We start from the raw sequence: 19,927 nt of genomic DNA on the forward strand, positions 1-19,927 counted from the left end.
TTTGGGATCCTTGGTTTATTAAGGCAGGGTATGTATAATTCATTCAAAAGAAATGCTATAATTAGTTGTCTCAAATGCTAGGCATTCATAGGGTTAAATCCCAGTTCTTCTAGCAAATTTATTTCTGTAGAACAGCCCTTTCTCTGATAGTGCTAGATCGATGAGATGTACTGTATTGTTTATCAATATAAATAATTTGTAATATGGACACATTTGTTTTGTTTGTATGCATATTCTTTAGTATGCGATAATGTTTGTGAAAGCATTTGGTGAACAGTGAAGCACAATATCCCCATGCTTTGTAGGGTCCGAAGGACACCGATACCCACTGTCCTTCCCTAGGAATCCTTAAACTAGGAGCAATCTCAAAGTTTAGTGTGCATCCAGCTCCCCTGGGGAACTCGTTAAATAAGTAGAATCCCAGAGCCCATTCTTGGATATTTTGACTTACTGGCTTTGGGTTGGAACCCAGAAACCTGCATTTTAAAAAAAAGCCCCTCTCCCCAGTAACTGTAGCACAGGGAGTCCAAAGTCTACCTTTAAAAAATATTTCTATGCTTTCCTCGAACCTCCAACTGCCCTGGGATGTTTCCCTTTCTCACAATGGGCCTGAGAAGAAACTCCCTCTTCTGTACTGTGACTACAGTCAGAAGCCAGACCTGAATCATCAAGCAGAGGCTGGAAGTCATAAAATAAAACAGGATCTGGTTGAGGTTGCTGAAATAAGTTGGAGAAAAAGAATAAAGACTTCCTAAGTCAAGTTTTAGATGGCGGTATAATTAGAATTATTATCCATTATTTATGTGGCAGATGACGTTCATGGGATGCTTGATGACTCTGTGTTAATAGGCAGTGGCTTGGCTGAAGGGGAATGTGACTTTGGTCTATTCTTCTTCTCTCCTGCCTCTCTCTTACTGTCTCTCTTCTTCTATTGAGCCCCAGCCAATACTGACAACACTTTTGCTTTGACACCTTGCAGGAATTTGTGACAGAGAAGTCAGGTACAAAATCAAGAGTCTTTGATTTAGAAACTGGTGAGCATCTTTCTACGTTGTGCCTGTTGTTCGATAGTAGTTATGGGTGCCGTTGCCGTTCCTTCCCCACCTTCTATGTGTTGGACATTTGTCACAAATAACCTCATAAAATTTTTAGAGCAGAATTGCAAGTAGATAGTATCTCTTTAAAGATGAAAAAGCTGAGGTTCAAAGAGGTTAAATGATTGGCTCACAGCAATATAGCCAATAAATAGTGGAACCAGGTGACCCTGAGTGCAATGCCCAAGGTCTTTCCAATACTTGTCAGAGTATCAGGACTCCCCAAAAGCCCTCAAAGGAAAGAGAGCATGCTAGGGCTCCTTCTGTTGGTGGTTCTTCTGGGTCTGTTTTGTGTTTTGTCCCCACTATGGTCAACTGTGACCCTTGCCTGCTCTTGTCAGATTTAATCAGTCTTCCCTAGATTGTTCCAGTGTCAAGGCCTGGATTCCTGATTAAAGGAGCTCTGTTGGCTGAGCGGGACCAACCTTCCCCTGAAGGTTTCCAAGTGTGAACGCACTGATCCATGTTATCCTAGCTCTGTGGATAATCCTCATTTGCCTTTGCTGTGACAAATTATGTTTTTTCTTCTTTCCCTTGGACATAGCCTTTCAAGAAGCCAAGGCCTCTCATGTGAGGTTGGCATGTCCTAGGAGAAAGGAGAAACATAAGCATAGTCCGTCATAACAAGGGACACCTGGGCTCGAAAACCCCCTGCTCTTCAGCAGCAACGATGTCTTGGTTTAGTGTAAGGAAAGTCCTCATGCCCAGTGTCTTCCAACAATCTGACTTTAATGGGGTTACTACAGCTAGGGTAAAACATGTTATATGGAACCGGGTTTACATTATCCTACTCTTTAGAGATCTTGCTTGCAATGCTGTTCAAATCCTTTAATCCATAAATAGGATTCCAGACAGCACTGGGCTGCCTTCCAAAACTGTAATCTTCCAGTATATGAATTATTACCAAAAGATTAGGGTGTTTCTAGTAATAACATTTCAAATAAATCAGCTTTCATGGAGGAACAACAAACTAATATTGGAAATAACAATATAAAGACATTTATATAGCCACTTGCTAGAATAACTTCCCTAACCAGGGGCTTCTTTTCTCATTTACATTTAGTCTGTGTGAAAAGTCTTTTTTCATTTATCATCAGCTTCTGGCTTTGGCCCTTAAGCATGCCACATGCTTGGGCTTCCTTACGTCCCTTCTTCGAAACCCGTGAAAACACCAGTTCTGTTTACTCAGGGATGGTCAGAAGTGTTGACTATTGTCCCCAGAAAATCCAGACCTCTTTTACCTTTGTCTTGGGCTCTGAGTAAGTGTGTAGGAGAAAAACATAAGTAAATTTCAGGCTGGAAAGTGCGCTTTTGAGGCTTTGTATCAAAGATCATGAATGAGATTGTAGAATAGAAGATTCCTTTCGGGCCTTAGAGAATGAGTCTTTGCTGGTAATACAGAGATCTCTGCTGACAGAGATTTACCCTGCATTCATGCACATGGTGATGACCCCAAGGCTGTGTGATGTGAGATGAGCGAGCTTGCTTTATAGCTGCATGAATTCTGGCTTCAACACTTACCAGTTATGCGTACCTTGGGCAAATTCCTTTACCCCTTATTCTTCCTTCATTTTCTCATCTATAGAATGAGGATACTTACTACCTCATGGAATTATTGAGAACATTAAATGAGGTACCACAAATATGAGTTATTTCTCTTCTTTCTGCTGTTATTTTAAACCGTTTGAGTTCATGGTAAGGTGACAGATGGGAAGTAAGGCTCCCTCTTAGCCACAGATAGCTGCTTTGAGAAATGCCTCCAGGCTAGAAGCATGGATACCTGGTTCAACTCCAGTTTCTGCTGCTCATCTGTGGTGACCTTAAGTGAGCTGTCACACTTTCAGATCCCCATTCCAGCTTCTATTAGGAGAAAAGTTCCTGGCTTCTCCTTACCTCGTAGGGTGAGAAAGTGGTAAAGCCAATGCACTTACTTACATAGGATCACATTGTAAGGAGGCGTTTCACAGTCATAGAATTTTAATTCTAGAAGAAGCTATCTAGAAAAGGAGGGAATTAACATTCATTAGAAAGACTCACCATTTATGTTCAAAGTTCTATGTGCTTCACCATACTTACTCCTAACGACCCCTTGAGGGAGATGGAGTTATGCCCAATTTACAGAAGTGGAAGCTAAAACTCAGAGAGTTGCTTTTAGGTAACTTACCCTAGGTCACACAGCTAACATGTGACAGAGTCAGAACTTAAACCCAGATCTGTAGGACTCCAGAGCCATTCATTGTCTTTCCATTTTACCATGTTTTTATTAGTTTTAACTCTCATTTTATAAGTGACAGCACTGGGACTCAAGAAACGTTAAATCATTCATCCATGGGCTTAGCTGATTAGTGAAAAATCCAAGACCAGAACCCAATTTTCCTGATTGGAGGGTAAACCCCCCCCCCCAGCAATGGGTATAAATCAGCTAACTTAACCCTGTCTTCTGTCATTAGTTCAAAGAACTTTTGTTTTCATTTGGATACATTTTCAACAGACAGAGAGGCTCCTAACATTTTAGCTCTCAGACTCCTTTCTTATGTGAAAAGGTTGAAATAGTTGATTTCTTTGGTTCTTTCTAGCTCAAAAATGCTATTATTTGTATGACCCTCCATTCCCTATCGTAGTTAATGATCTGGAAAGAAACACTTACATGCACAGGTTTACTACCTTCTCGCTCTGCAAGCCAGAGGGAAGTCAGCTATTATTTTTCTGCTTCACAAGGAAGATCTGAAAGCCATGTTGCTTGAGCATCTAACTCAAGGACACAGCTGATCAGTGGCTGAGCCAGGCCTGGAATGATTGAGGGAAATCCACGTTTTATTTCCCCTTTTAACCTCGATGCTTAGCAGAGGGCCGGGGCCACACTTTGTGTTTATTTAGAGAAGAACAAATATACTCATAGATTAATGGATGAATGAGTTGAACCCAGGCTCCTCACCAACTCCCAGTGTACATTTCCTTGAGCAGCTCTACTTTTTTTCTCCCCAAGCTCTTTTGAAATTGGAAAAATTTGCCCGTGTGCAAAGTGCTTCATGTACTGGTCTTTCTTAAAACAGAGTAGACCTGTAATGTATAGTGCAAAAGGAAGATGTCTTATTTGCAGATTAAGAGGGCAGTAGGTCTGCATGCAGACCTGGGAGGGTAAAGGAGTGAATTTGCACACACCACCCCGACTCTTTTGACTCAACTGAAGGCAGCATTAGTGCATTATTAATGCTTGGGAAAGTGTATGCCGGGAGAAGAGATGTTTGTGAATTGTCTCCTCAGATTAAAGGACCTTTGAAATGGAAAGCATTGGCTCTGTGATTAACTGAGCCCTGCACGTTGCATTTTGGACTTTTAAATGAAAAGAAAGGAGGAAAAACACTACTGTGTTTTTGAAAGCTTGTGTCATTTTTCCCCCCTCTTTCCAGCCCTCCACTTAGCCGCCCCCAAAGGCAATGATGAGTGGCACATACTACAAAGGGGAGCCGGCGGGCGCACATGAGCCCGGTGCTGTTTCTGTCAGGGCAACTCAAAGGGAAGGCTGTACCACACAACAAGGAGGCCCCCTTTGCTTCCAAAACAAATGTTGTTTTTACCGAAGTGGTGATGGTCTGATTTAATTATGGGGGAAAGAAAAAGAGCACATCCATTCTTCTGCAGGGTGGAGAAGAGAGATTGCAAGGCTTGGGTAGGATGGGAACCAGAATTCACCAGTCCCAAGGGCCCCTTGTTCAATTATTCTTTCTGCCTCAGTTTCCCCATCTGTCAAAATGGAAACAAAACTTGCCTAGCTGTCTGAAGGGGTGTGGAAGGATGGCTTTTAACAAATTGATCTGATGGCAAAAAGTGTGGGAAAGGAGAGAAAGGGGGATGAGGGGCTGTAAAGACCAGGGGATGACAACTTCATACATTTGTGTCCTATCAGTTTGATAGGTGGGATGGGCTGAGTAAATCAGAAGGTTAAGATATGTTTTTCCTTGGGGAGTTTATGAAATAGACCAAGTGCCACTCCCTATCCCCTCAATCAGATACATAGACATTTTGGCTTAGATGATATTCAAAGTCATGAAAGCAAGAGGGATGGACTTCTTGACCTCTAGAAGACCTTTTTCAGATCATGATTCTGGGACACAGATTTTTGCAAGCAGGTCTTTGTCTGGGGAATTGAAGACAATGCATCGTCACTGAAAGGTACTCCCTCCTTCCCCCAGCCTGCGACATAGGGATGGTTCCACTCATTAGTGGGCAGGCCTTTTCTCAGGGACTGGCCTGTTCTTTTTAAGCAACTATTGTCTCTTGTCCTATTCAGCTGTCAGCTAATTTCCCATGATGCTGCTGACTTTCAGCCTGAAAAGAGCCTTTTCCCTGCTGGGCAGTGAGGCAAGTCCTGTCCAAGGGGGTTGCAGCCCCTCCCCTCTGCATGGATAAGAGCAGGCATCCCCCTAATACCATACAGTAATCTTAGCTGGCCCCAGATCTATAAAAATAAGAAGGGAAGATGAGTCCATTAATAACTTATTTTTCTGTATTTCTAGACACTCCTGGGGTTGGGCAAAGAGGTGATGTGGAGCCAAAATATGTCACCCTAGGAGTTGAAAAAAAATAAAACACTATGAGAAATCTACGTAGGCTTAATTGAGTCATGCATTTATTTTTAGAAATTAGTCAAAACCCCAAAGATATAGGTAATGTCACCTGAGGGAAATGCTAAGACTAGCAGTCCAGATATTTAGGTTTTGATTTCAACTCTGAAACTAACAAATTAGCTTATCTGAATTCCACATGCTGCAAAGCTAATGAATGATGGTAAATCACTTGACCATAGGGTGAGCTTAGCAGACTCTTGTATCTGCTTGAAAACAGATCTGCTCATAGACATGTAGCATTTTATGATACGTAAAACAGTGGTAGTCTTAAATTTGGGAAATTGTGAATTTCTCTAGAGGTATAAAAGGTATTGACTCTAAAGTTTACTTTTGGATTCCAATTTATATTAAGACAGATTAAAAAGAGAGGAAGTAGAAGTAAAATACTGTAATTCTATACAAATTGGAGTTTTAAGTATCATTATTAAAGAAATACTTCCAAAAATGAAAAATGGTATATGGCACCCTGAACACCAGTCTTTCTCCTTACCCCCAGGGTATCTGGTATCATGTGAACCTTGTTTGGAAGGTTCCAGAAAGGACAGGCTAGCTCCAGATTTGCTGTGGCATCTGTCTTAGGGTCACTGGTGATGGAGGCAAGCAGAAATTCTGGCTTGGAAAAAATGAAAAGGTGAAAAGTTCATAAGCTATTTAAAGCTAAAAAAATGAAAATTGTATATCCATTAGAGGAAAGAGAAGAGGGAATTTCTAAAATTGCTAATGGGACTAATTTACCTTTTCTCCCTTGAGAGGCAAGTTCATTGCACACTTCAGGATGTTATGGATCTTTAGCATTTTCCTGCTGTCTTATGATTTTTTTGTCACGTGACTTTTCTTTTCTGTTTTGTTTTATCCTCTGGCACCCCTTGTCCTCCACCTTAGGCTTCTGGATAATCAGCCCCATGATTCCAGGTGACTTGCTCTCGTTCAGCATAATTGAGTCTTCACATTTACTTGAAATCTGGTCATTAAAATGTCCCCTTCATCTTTAATTGCTTCTTTTAACACCTAGTACAATGGTTTAGGAGCACTGGTGCCCTCTGCAGTGACCTGGTGTGCCCTGGATAACTGACAAGCAGCACCTCTTGCCCTTGGCTCAGGAATATTAATCTATTTTAAGGCTGGACATCTTTGAATTCCAGCCCTTCTTCGACCCACTGTACTCTTCTCACTTGTTTGGGAAATGTATTTTTAATTTTCTCTACCTTCCTGGGTGTCAAGTAGGGTCAGTTCCTGTCCTACGGTCCTACTCTCACATACAGAGAGGGCAGCACATCTCCCAGAAAACCTTATTATCACACAGGCCACACATACTTACCTGAGTCGGACACATTGAGTCGGGGGAAGCTCTCGGCTGGGGAGGGCAAAGTCAGAATTTGAGTCCCAGCTCTACTAGTTCCTAGTGTACCAGTGTCTCATTGTGACATTGGGCAAATCCTTGACGAAGATCCCGCCAGCCTCACTTTTCTCATTGGCAAATAGCATAGTGATATCCACACAGCAAGGTTACTGTGAGGACTAAACGAGGCACGTGAAGGAAGTTTGGTAATGTCTTAAATAAATATAAAGAATTTAAGTTATGATCTGGCACAGAGGCCACCTGGGATCCCGAGCGTGACTAAAAAAGACTGCCTCTCACCTGCATCATCTAAATGTGGCAGCGGGAGATGGGATGATGACTGAATACCCCTAGACATGAGTTGTACCTGGCAGGAGGGAGTGATGATTGTTACGGGGAAAGCACTGTGGCGAGGAGCCTCAAGGTCATGATTCTTTGCCTCCTCTTGTCTGTGTTGTTCTTCGCAAAGAAATCATGGCTGGGTGGTGGGGCAGGGGAGGGGAGTTCCTTCCCACCAGAAGGATTCTATGATGCCACAGGTGTCCTGCTGAGGGAGGATGGGTAGCAGTAGCTCTTGCTACATAATTTGAAGAATTGGTCAACGTAGCAATTTAGGGTTAGATTTGCTAAAACACTTTCAGGTGATAGGAGGTCTGGCAAAATGTTCTTGAGCATCCCTTGGGAGCAGAGGATGTTATGTTGGTGACACTAAGACCCCTCCCCACTGCAAGTGAAGAATAAAAGGGTCAAAGTATTGCCATGTTCATCCAGGTTTTTCTCAATAAGCTTAACAACGCCTTGAATCTAGTAACTTCCACCTCTTAAGCATCAAAAAAACCCAAAAAAGAGAAAACAACAACAACAACAAAAACAACAACATTATGGCCTCCTTTTGTAGGATGTGTGTTTGTGTGCATACAATACACATGTGCATCTCAGCACTTGTGGTTGGATGGGGTATGGGGAGGGGAGGATCCACCATAGTCTATGTGGACGAGATGCTATAAGGAGACAACTCCAAGAACTGGACGTCTTGAACTGACCTGGTTACTTGGGGGAAAATTGACCCTTAGTAATTGTCAGCCTTAGCAAATAAAAATATGAGTCCGAATTAAATCTGAATTGCAAATAGAAAAATAATTCTCTTTTAGAATATGTATGTACTCGTATAATGCAATATTTGGGACACACATAATAAATGATTATTTGTTACTGATCTGAAATTCGAAGTTAGCTGGGCAGCCTGCATTTTATCTGGGAACCCTACTTGGGGTGCGGTGGTGGCCAGAATCAGAGTCTATTTGAATTATGAAGGAGGCAACTATTTTTGTTCTTCTAGGGTTTATAGTGCTTATGAGAGCCAGAAACTTGAGGATAGGAGATTCACGACCTTGTACCAATCAGGTGTTTGGAAAAATAGTCTTCTGTGTAGCTGAGAACAACAGATATGCTGAGAAAATCACCTTTTTATTCAGCACAGCATCTCAGGATTCTCAGGATCAATCTTTCTTAACTTGTAATTTGAAAAGCATTTATTGAGCACCTACGGTGTTCCAGACATTGTGATTGGTCCTTGGGTGACTACAGTCATAAGCCAATTGTAATATTGTGTTGTTGAACTAATTAGATTGCAAGAGAGATAAACAGACACAAGAATGCTCAAAAAAATTGAACAATACATTTTTTTTCTCTGATATTGAATGTTTATCTCAGATTTTCTCTAAATTTCTATTCTGTTCTCCTTTCCACCAGCCAGCTTTTTCTGCTTCCTCATTTTCCATATGGTCCCAAATAGCTACCCTGGCACCTAAGATTATATAGCCTTCCAGTCCCAACACCAACCCTCAGTATTGGCAAGTATTTCTATGTATTTTAGTTTAAATGCTTGGAGAGAATTTGATTGAAGAGTTTGCCTTTTAAGTTCTTGTCATAAGATGCTCATCAGCCTATGTATTCATGGTTCTGTGTCAAGTGTCTACCCATGGTTCAATCAAGATGGGGCAATAGGCAAGAAGGGGGAATAGGCAAGAAGGCCCTGAAAAATCATCTAGTACATTCTGTTCTTTGTTTTCTGTTTTTCTGACACATTTAGTTCTCAAAATGTTCCTGCCTAAGTAAATAATTATTTTTAAAGCTTAGTGGTGAAGAGTATCGAGACTCTAGAGTCAGACTGACTGAGTTTGAATCTTGACTAAGCCATTTTAGTTTTATTATGTCCTTAAGAAAGTAACTTAAACCTTTCTATTTTTTAGTGTCCTCACCCATAAAGTGGGAATAATGATAGAATCATCTCATAGAGTTGCTATAACAAACACATGTAAAGCACTTAGAATGGATCAGGGGGTGAGCACTTTAAAAATGGTAGCTATTATTATTAGTATTGTCCAATATACAGGCACACATTTGCTCAGCATCTTCCCATCAGAAGACAATGTGATGTCATGACCTGCTATTGCATCCAGAGTTGATGACAAAAGGGTCATTTTAAATGCTTATTTTCAATCTCTCTGTGATATCCATTTCTCTCCTGGTTATGTTCCAATAGACTTAAATGGCAAACTTAATCAATATAAAACTAAAGATAAAAAATAGAAAATTATGATAATAAGGAAGGAAAATGTAATAAAAGTTATAATAATGATTTCTATTCAAAAGAGGAGGGAAAAAAAACAAACCCTGTAGAACATATACCCTGTGTTGCAGGCTAGCCCTTCAGCTTTACAAAATGAGAAGTCTCTTTTGTTCCTCTAAGTAACCATTTATATTTGTAGGTAATAAAATATTTGCAGAGGCCTGAATAGTCCATGTCTCCCTCTAAGATCCATTCAGCTTGTGTAAGAAAATTCCAGCATTTGTTAAAAAAAAAATGCCTGCGCTTGTAAAAATAGCCTGGCACTTTTAACAAAAAACAGCCACTTGCTCATGGACACAACCACAAAAAGCTGTTCTGTCCTACAAAGGTTAAATCCTGTGGCCCACACTTACCAAAGCATGGAAGCCTGACGCCTCTGCCCCCACGGCATAAAGCATTAGCCTCTCAATGTGTTATTTTGATTTCCAAATGCCAGTTGTGTCTATCTCAAGGTTTTTCAATTAATGCCTTAAGTGTTGCAGTTTTCAGGGTGACAATTACTTTCATCCCTTAAGTCCTCACTGAATTTTGAATCAATTGAGAAATAGAAAGAGGAATAAAACATAGAGGTCAAAACATAAGCTTTCAGTGCTCACTTCAGCAACACATATACTAAAATTGGAATGATGAAAAGAAGATTAACATGGTCCCTGCACAAGGATGATGCACAAATTTGTGAAGCATTTCATATTTTTTAAAATGAGGAAAGTTTAAGGAGCCTCTGGGACAACATTAAGCTTACCAACATTCACATATTAGGGGTACCAGAAGGAGAAGAGAGAGAGCAAAGAATTGAAAACCTATTTGAAGAAATAATGACAGAAAACTTCCCTAACCTGGTGAAGGAAATGGACATACAAGCTCAGGAAGCACAGAGAGTCCCAAACAAGATGAACCCAAAGAGGCCCACACCAGAACATATAATAATTAAAATGCCAAAGGTTAAAGATAAGGAGAGAGTCTTAAAAGCAGGAAGAGAAAAGCAGTTGCTAGAAGGGGGAACTCTCATGAGACCGTCAGCTGATTTCTCAACAGAAACTTTGCAGACCAGAAAGTGATTGGCAGGAAATATTCAAACTGAGGAAAAGCGAGGACCTACAACCAAGATTACTCCACCCAGCAAAGAGCTTTCATTTGGAATTGAAGGACAGATAAAGAGCTTCCCAGACAAGAAAAAGCTAAAGGAGTTCATCACCACCAAACTGGAATTACAAGGAATATTAGTGGGACTTCTTTAAGAAGAAGAAAACAAAAAAGATAAAAAATATGAATAACAAAATAGCACTAACTACATATTTATTAACAATTTTTTAAGTGTAAGTGGATTAAATGTTCCAATCAAAAGATAGGGTGGCTGAATGGATAAGCAAACAAGACCCGTATACATGCTGCTTAAAAAAGACTCACTTCAGATCAAAAGGCACACATGGACTGAACGTAAAGGGATGGAGAAAAAATATTTCATGAAAATGGAAACAAACAAAAAATGAAAAAAAAAAACCCCTGGAGTAGCAGTACTTGTACCAGACAAAATAGACTTTAAAACAAAGGCTATAACAAAAGACAAAGAAGGATCCAGTAATCCCACGTCTGGATATTTATCCGAAGAAACTCAAAACTCTGCTTTGAGGGGACGCATGCATCCATATATTAATTATAGCATTGTTTACAATGGCCAAAATGTGGAGGCAGCCTGAGTGCCCATTGATGAATGAATGGATAAAGAGTAGGTGTTACATATATACAGTGGAATATAGCTCGGCCATGGGTTCTTGTCATCTGCAGCTGCATGGATAGACCTGGAAGGTGCTCTGCTGAGTGGAGTGTCAGACAAAGACAGATGCAATATGATTTTGCTTATATGTGGAATTTAAAGAATAAAATAAACAAACAAATAAAGCAGAAACAAACTCATAGATACAGAGAACATTTTGATGGTTGCCAGATGGAAGAGGAGTTTGGGGTGAGTGAGAAAGGGGAAGGGATTAAGAAATAAAAATTTGTTGTTATATAGTAGTCATGGGGATGTAGGGTATAGCATAAGGAATATAGTCAATAATATTATAATAACTATGTATGGTGTCAGGTGTATACTAGATTTATCAAGGTGATAGATATAGGAGGGGGTTTGGGAGCAGGGTGAAAAAGGTGAAGACATTAAGAGGTACAAGTCTGTAGTATAAAGTAGTCATGGGGATGTAGGGTATAGCATAAAGAATATAGTCAATAATATGGTAATAACTATGCATAATGCCAGGTGAATACTAGACTAGTCAGGGGGATCACTTCTTAAATTATATACATGTGTAACCACTATGCTATACACCTGAAATTAATATCAAATAATATTGAACATCAAAATTAATAAATAAAGTGTAAAAAATCCCATAAGCTTTCATTGACAATACTGGAGTTGAGAATGTGTGGCTTGTATCTATGGTCAGACTTACCTAAAATCACCCTCTTTTGTCTGTTAATCTCTAAAAGTGGAAACAGAGACATGAGCCTCCATGGGGCCATTGAAGATGCTGCCCCTCATTTGGAAGCAGGAGCAGAACTGAGTGCACCCAGTCTATGCAGTTTCAGAAACTCAGAAGATGCTGAGTCAAGCATGCCCAAGTTCTTTATGTCCAGGGTCACCCATTAGGTGGTCAGTTCCATTTGCTTTGGAAAGAATCAGTTAAGGATATAGAAGGAAGAGTAGAAGCAACTTTTGCCAAAACTTTGGAAATAACTGAACCTTGCGTATTTATGGAAAACAAAAACTTGGGGCTGGGGAAAGGTAGTTTGTTGACTTTCTTTGCAGTAAAATGAATATGTTGTCCAGGTGGGACTCAATGAGATTCTGTGACTCCAAGACTTTTGGAGGGTCCTCGTCCTTGGTTTGACACTGACGGGAAATGGCATTTATGCCTACCTGAGGCAGAAAAGATGAGCAAGCCCCTGAGGGCACTGGGAATGGAAATGGCTGAATCAAGGCTGGATATCAGGAAAAAAGAAGAGAACTCTCAAAGCACTTTCTTGGCCTTCCTAAATCCCATTCGCCATTGACAAAGGGAAACGAGAATACGATATCTTCCAAGTTCCTGGGGTTCAATGGTATGTACAATAGATCAAACCACCTGGGTCTGATCCAATATTGAACTCTTTTATTAAGATCTAATGTATGTTTCAGGAGTCCTCCTGCCTAGACCTAAAGAAACTTGGTTCCAATGGGAACAGTGGGTGTGTGTGCGCCCTCACACAAACACATCACACACAGCACACATGCGCATAGAGCCGACTTCTAGTGCAGTAGGACTTTAGAGAGGGGACAATGAGGGTTTTGCCAAAGCCATTAGGGAAGGTTTAATGGAGGCGACAGCATTGCCGCACAGCATCGAATGCCTGACAGGTTAAATAATTTGGGAAAAGAGAATGAGCATTATAGGCTGGGATGTGGACAATTTGGAGAGAGAGAGCAAAAGCATAACTTGTTAAGTTATTGAGGAGAGAATGAGCAGTGTGTGTGTGTGTTCACATGCATGTGCACATGTGAGTGTGTTTACTGAGAGGGGAGTAACAGAGAATGTATATAAAGATACCAGGATACACAGAAATACAATTTCCCCCTTAGCTATACACTAAAGGCCTTTTCATGCTTTCCTATCTGACCTGTCCTGGGTATCCACGGTGCTGGTAATTGAATTTCCATACACAGGGAAACATAAATTCCACAAATGCCTTTTCTTTACACACACAGACTCTCCACACCCATTCCCAACCACAGAAAATGCTGTATTAATTTGATTCAGGAGCACCTTTCATGATAGTATCTTTCCAAAACACACACAAACAGGCTCCATCTCTTCCGTTCCCCTTTGATGTATTAGCCTATTGGGACTTATGGGAAAGCAGACCCCTCTCTAGGCTCAAGGGCCCCTTTCCCATTCCTCTGCCTTCTTCACGTTTAACACCTTCCTTCCCTTCTCTAAGTGACAAATTCAACTCCCTTCCCCCTGTGAGGATAAACCTGTTTGTCCTTATCTGGAGAAGGGACGACAATGCAACAGACATTCAAGGAGGTTGTATATCTCACCCCTTCACCCCCCTTCCTCCTAACACACCCCGGTAACTGGTATATGGCGGCATCTGTATTAGTCCTACAGAGTCTCTGCAACTCTGGGTTCCACTCTGGAGAGCAATGTTGACTAGTAAGAAGCTGGACTTTGTGGTAGTGACCATAAGTGAAACAGATTTCAGAGAAAAGAGTCCAGGGCAGGATAGGGTGGCTAAGACCGTGCTACACTGGGGATGTGGGGTCTGAATTGCATTTTTCAGGCTGAGGAGAATTTTGGTTATTTGTTAAAGGGGAGAATGTAGTTCATGTTGAAGTTTTTGATAGTGCTTGGGCCACTGAAGAGTCAATATTGGAATAGGTCAGTATAGGTTATGAATGCATTCCCTTGCTAAGTTCTTGGCTCAGAGACCTTGAGTTTTAAGGGTACTTTAGGTAGGTTTCTTCTGTTTTCTATTCCCTACTGGATTAGCCATATCACCAAAATCAGGCTATAGGACAGTGGTTCTCAACCTGTGGGTCGCGACCCTTTTGGGGGTCGAGCGACCCTTTCACAGGGGTCGCTGGGTACTCGTATGTGGGCGTATCTGCATGTGGGCCTGGAGACAGATAGAGGAGCGGTGTCTCGGTTCCTGAGACCATTGAAAATATGTGTTTTCCGGGTCTTAGGCGACCCCTGTGAAAGGTTGAGAACCGCTGCTATAGACAGATTTCTTTCAGCAAAGAAAACTCTTTCTTAATTCTAGTCTTTTCTAAACAGGCTGCTAGTGATCAGCCCCACTCCCCCCTCTTCTCACCTCCCCAGGGCTTTTTACTTTTTCTTTCCAAGTTGATGGATTCCCTTGATGTAAGAAGGAAAGAGAACTGCTAAAGAGTTGTGTGCTGTATATCTTCATCAATGTCTGGGCAGGCGAAAAGTGAGAGGCTGACTCAATTAAGTGGAGCATGGATGGGGAAGGGGGCGTGGTTGGTATGGTCTGAGGAGACGGATGATGGTGCTAAATCAAGCACATAATTTCCAAAGTGCCACCAATGAACATCAGCTCTAAACAAGTCGGTGGTAAATTTTTTAAAGAACATTTAATGATGAAATGACCATCTTTGAGATTATTTTGCAAGTAATTGAGTAAAATTCCCTAGTGAAAAATGTTTGGCGTCAAGTTCTTGAAAATGCTTCCTCCTCTTTGTTCCCTAATGGACAGAAGCACAAACAGTCTCTAATCACATGAAACACAACTCTCCTTTCCAGCCTGTAATTATGGTGGGGACCCAGAGAAATGCTAGTTAAGGACTCTGTCAACTTGTCCATTAAAAGAACTGAAGTTATGTGGGGGTTGTGTGTGTTTTCTCTCTCTCATTTTCCTTTCTTTCTTTCTTTTTTTTTTCTTTCCCCTGAAAGAGTTCAGATCACAATCATTTCCAGTGAGGCTGAAACTTTGACATAGATTGTCAGCAGGGGAGTAAATTATCGTCAACCAACTTTACAACACCTACAAACAAAATGAATGCTGCTTTGATTTGGAAGGGACCAAACTGGCTCTCTGAGCTTAGTGTTTTCAAGGCTCCTGCAGGTTTGGAGACTGGGTTCATGCTTGCTTTCGAGTCACAGGGGGAAAGAGAGGCACATGGTCTCTTGCTTTGAGGTGACAGGAAAACAAACTCCAAGGTTTCCCACCTCTCTGTGGTGTTCATTTATCCCCAACCCCCTTTCTTCACTGTGCCCCTGTTTTTCTTCTTGGTGACCAGCAGTCCTCAACTTGGGGGCAATGCCAGGTCTTCAACTAAAATGTTCCTCAATTCAAGAAAAATAGCCATCTGAGTGCCAAGGGTCAGCGCTCAAAAGGCTTTCTTCTTCTGTTCTTTTCAACTAGAACGGCTTCTGTTCTAGACCCAAATGGGGCAACTTGGGTACTTTAAGAAAAAAAGGAGCAGAGTTAGAATGGGCTTCAGAAATAAGCCAATCTGGGGTCAATCAGGGCAGTGTTACTTGATCAAGAGGGATAAAGCCAAGGGCAAAGGTAAAACCCAAAAATTCTTTTAACAAGTAAAACAACTAGATAACTCATTATGAAGGTCCTGCTCAGGTCCTGTGGCTTATGCCATGCCTGACTTGTTTGCTTCTCAAAACTTCAAGTCACCCCATGTTAACTGAGTGGAGTATAAGCTCCTCATCCTGCTGGGATTCAGGACCCGACCTGCCTTTCAAGGTAACTTCCCACTGCTCCCCTCCTTGTACGGGCACCAGCTAAGCTAATTTCCTGATGTTTCCTGGCCCAGCCTTCCCCATCTCCATGCCTTTGTTCATGCTGCTCTGAGGGCTTGGAGTGCTTTCCTCTCAACCCCTCCCCCAAGGAGTTCTGTTGAAACGCAGCTTAGTTTTTACCACGTACTATCCTGGTATTTACCAACTACCATCTTTCTCATGTATAGTATCCTGGCCTCATCCTCCCAACTCTAACTTCGTCTCCCTTCCCTGAAGGTCCCCAAGTACTCTATTCCTCCCTCATGGACAGTATGTATATTTATGTATTTGCCGTATTTTCTTTCTATATTGCAAGAGTTCCTACTCATGTTTGTGATTACAGCAGTGATTAATTGCCAAGACTTTGTCTGATATTTTAGTGTGGGAAGCCAATTCTTTGTTTTACCTACTTTGAGGTAGGCTTTTATTTCCTTTCACGCTTAATAGGATTCAGTTGTAATGGAGGATCTGTTATAATGGAAAAGCCCTGAGAAGTAGGTAGAGCAAACTGCCTCCTTCTTTGTGAAATTTCAGGATCTGGACAAATTTCTCCCAGACAAGTCTCCCTACTCTTTTGTTGGTATTTGGAAATTTCTGGACCAGAGAACCAGGCCTCTGGTTCCCAGTGAGAGTGACAGTTTATGTACATACAACTGGAAGACACATAAGAAATTGTTTAAATTCATTCTAGAAGTAAATGACTGATCTAAACTATTTGTTAAAAACACATTTTGATGGGAACTGTGGCTCTTGATGTCTAAAAATGAAAGGAAAAGAGGGGTACTAGACAGAGTGCAGGATTGGGGGGTGACTGTTGAATAATCTAGGTCTCTCACAATTTAACCTGGGGGCAGATTGGAATGAACGAGTCCTTAAATCAGCAGGAACTTCTAACCTATCCTGTCCGTTTCCCAAATCCAGGCAAATTCTGAATTCTCATGGCAGGTTTGGACTGGATACTACACAGGAGTAGGAGCTGCTTTGGAGAAGGGGCCTCTGACAGTCTAACTTCTCCTTCATTCATTTACTGGAAGGTTCTGATCGATATGTGAATGGAAATACCTCAATTGGTTGTAACCTTAGTGAAAATAAAGAAGCAGCCTTTTTCTAGAAAGAGGTGAAAAAGAGAGAAGCTCTAAGTTCATTAAGCACCCACAGGGAGAGAGGAAATAAAACCTCATTTGCCTTGGGCTGAGTGAATCCCCCCACCCCCACCCCCACACACACAAATCTCATTACTCATATACCACAACTCCACTGTCTGTCGTTCTTGTAGCCCTCATTGGCTATGCTTTCTTCCTTCTGTCAAGTTCCTGCTCTCAATTTAATTTCAAATGGAACTCCCTCCCACTTTCTCTTATTCAGACCCAGAGGAGATGGAGAACAGCTGGTCACCATCTTCCTTATGATAACCCTTCATATGGTATAATTTTATTTCCTTAAATTAATGACAGTATGTTGGGTGTCTTCCATCCCAGACACATTCTAATAGACGCTTTTAACATACGGAGGGCCGAGGAAGAGAAAACAATGCCTCTGTCATATTTGGGCACATCCTAGATTTGAACATGGTTAAATCTCAACAAAGCTGGTGTCTTCTGGTCGGAGAGAGGATTTAGAGGCATTTACATCCCAGAGTCCCTGTGAGTAATCAGAGCCGCACAACCCTGTGTGATGTGCTCTTTGGCGAAGTGTAATGGGTTATAGAACTCCAAAATCTACTTATTCATCTGAGATCAATTATTTGCTATAATAACTTGGTAATATTTCTGCCATGGTAGATGAGCCTTACAGTGAGAAATATCATCCCCATTTCCCATCTGCCAACATTCTTTTCTCATAAGGCAGGAAAAAATTGCCCTGGGTGGGTTTGGGAGACCTGCTCATAATCTGTGGCAGTATTGGGGAATGGAATGGTATGCTTAGGAAAATACAGAATTCTGAATTATTTTCTAAGTTGTTCCCCAAGCTTGAAACCTTGGCATTCTACTCCCCTCCATCTTGCTACATTCAGTTATCAAAGCCTTTTAACCTATCTGCTATGGACACCATGTTTGTGTCCCCCCCAAAATTTATATGTTGAAACCTAATCCCCAGGGTGATGGTATTACAAGGTGGGGGTTTGGAGGAGGTGATTAGATCCGGAGGGTGGAGCCCTCATGAATGGGATTAGTGCCCTTATAAATGAGCTCCCCCCCCCCCCAGAGGCTGTATGAGGACACAGCTATTTTTTTTTAAACATTTTTATTGGGGAATTGGGGGATAGGAACAGACAAGTTGTTGTCCTTTTGTTCTTCAGTCTAGTTGTGGAGGACGTTGCTTCACTGGCCCAAGTTGGCACTATCATTGCGCTCTTCTGGGCGAGGCAGATCAGTCGCCGGCTTCTGGACGGCCGCTCACTGCGGCTGCTGGCCGCTCACGCTGGCTGCTGGCTACACACGGTAGCCCATGGCAACCCACTGCCACAGGGACTGCAGCCTACGCCGTCGCCGGCGACTCACGGCAGCCCAGCTCCAGGTTGAGCTGTTGTTCAGCATCTTAGCTGTGGAGGGCAGTGTCACTGGCCCTCATATGTGGGATCCGAACCGGGGCCCTCTGGCGTCCCAAGCCAGTTCTTAACCAACGCGCCACTCGGCCGGCCCAGGACACAGCTATTATAGAAGATGGCTATCTATAAACCAGGACGTGGGTTTTCGCCGGAACCCATCTATGCTGGCTACCAGGTCTCAGACTTCCAGCCTCTAGAATTTTGAGAAATAAATTTCTGTTTATAAGTCACCCAGTCTACAATATTCTGTCACAGCAGCTCAAATTATCCATTTCTTCCTATTCCTGCAGCCAAGTTTGACCAGGTTTTCATTATTAGCTTTTAGACTTTTGAGTAGCTTCCTAAATGGTTTCCCCTCCTCTGGGACTTTTTTGTTTTGAAAGTTTTTCTTTCATTTTAATTAATTCATATTCTCCCCCTACCACTTGTCTCCCTCTCTCATTTTTCTTGCCCTCTGTCTCTTTTGCTTAAAACATATTCTGGGCATGTCATAGGTACTGGGCTGGTACAGTGAGTTTAGCAGAGAATTTCAAAGAGGGGCTCCATCTGTATCAACATAGTGCCTGGTATATACAATGTGCTAAAAAATGTTGTATGGATGAACGAGGAAAGCAAAGATGCACAATGCCTAATATTTGTAATTCGTATATCATTGAGCAGTTCCAAACACTCTCCAGTTTTGCCTTATTTGATCTCCAAATACCAAATAGAAACATATAATAGGGTATATATTAATTCTATAGGTTTGGAAGTTGCTTGCCTCAGAAACTTCAACAAGGTACGGTGTAGCCGCCATGTGCACATACTGAGGAGAAAAAGAGGACTAGAAGTAGTCCCGGCCATCTTGAGAGGAAGTAATGACAAGAAGGCAGATAAGAAGCAGCCATTACTATGTAGTGTTATAAACACAATGCCTGCTGAAATGAGGGTGTACCAAGAGAGGACAGTCTGTGTGGATGAGGGAAGAATTCCAAGAACAGGGCTGCCTGAGGTAAGTTTTAAAGGATGAATAGAAGCAAGAGCAAGAATTCAGGAATCCTCCATTCTCAGCCTAGTAATTTTTCTTTTTGGCAAGAAAAATGCCCAAACTCAAAATTGTTTCCCAATTTGCAGCTCAGAGTCACCCTCCCAGCTGCAAAAAACCACAGCGTTCGTGTTTGTGTTCTGGAAAAATGCCAGTGTCATATATTGGAATATATAACTGCACAGGTAATTTTTTTTCATGTAAAATTCATGGCACGGCTACAGAGACAGCAATGTCCCTCCAAGGCCAGCCCCCCTCTGCAACCCCTCCCATCCTTGGCGCTGCTGGTTTGGGAGACAGCCGTTATAGGCTGGGCTGCAGCTGGCGCATTTCTGTTTGTGGGTCTGGACGGCTGCAGTCTGG

Source organism: Hipposideros armiger, unplaced genomic scaffold (assembly GCF_001890085.2).
Source record: "Hipposideros armiger isolate ML-2016 unplaced genomic scaffold, ASM189008v1 scaffold_464, whole genome shotgun sequence".
NCBI classification, from domain to species: domain Eukaryota; kingdom Metazoa; phylum Chordata; class Mammalia; order Chiroptera; family Hipposideridae; genus Hipposideros; species Hipposideros armiger.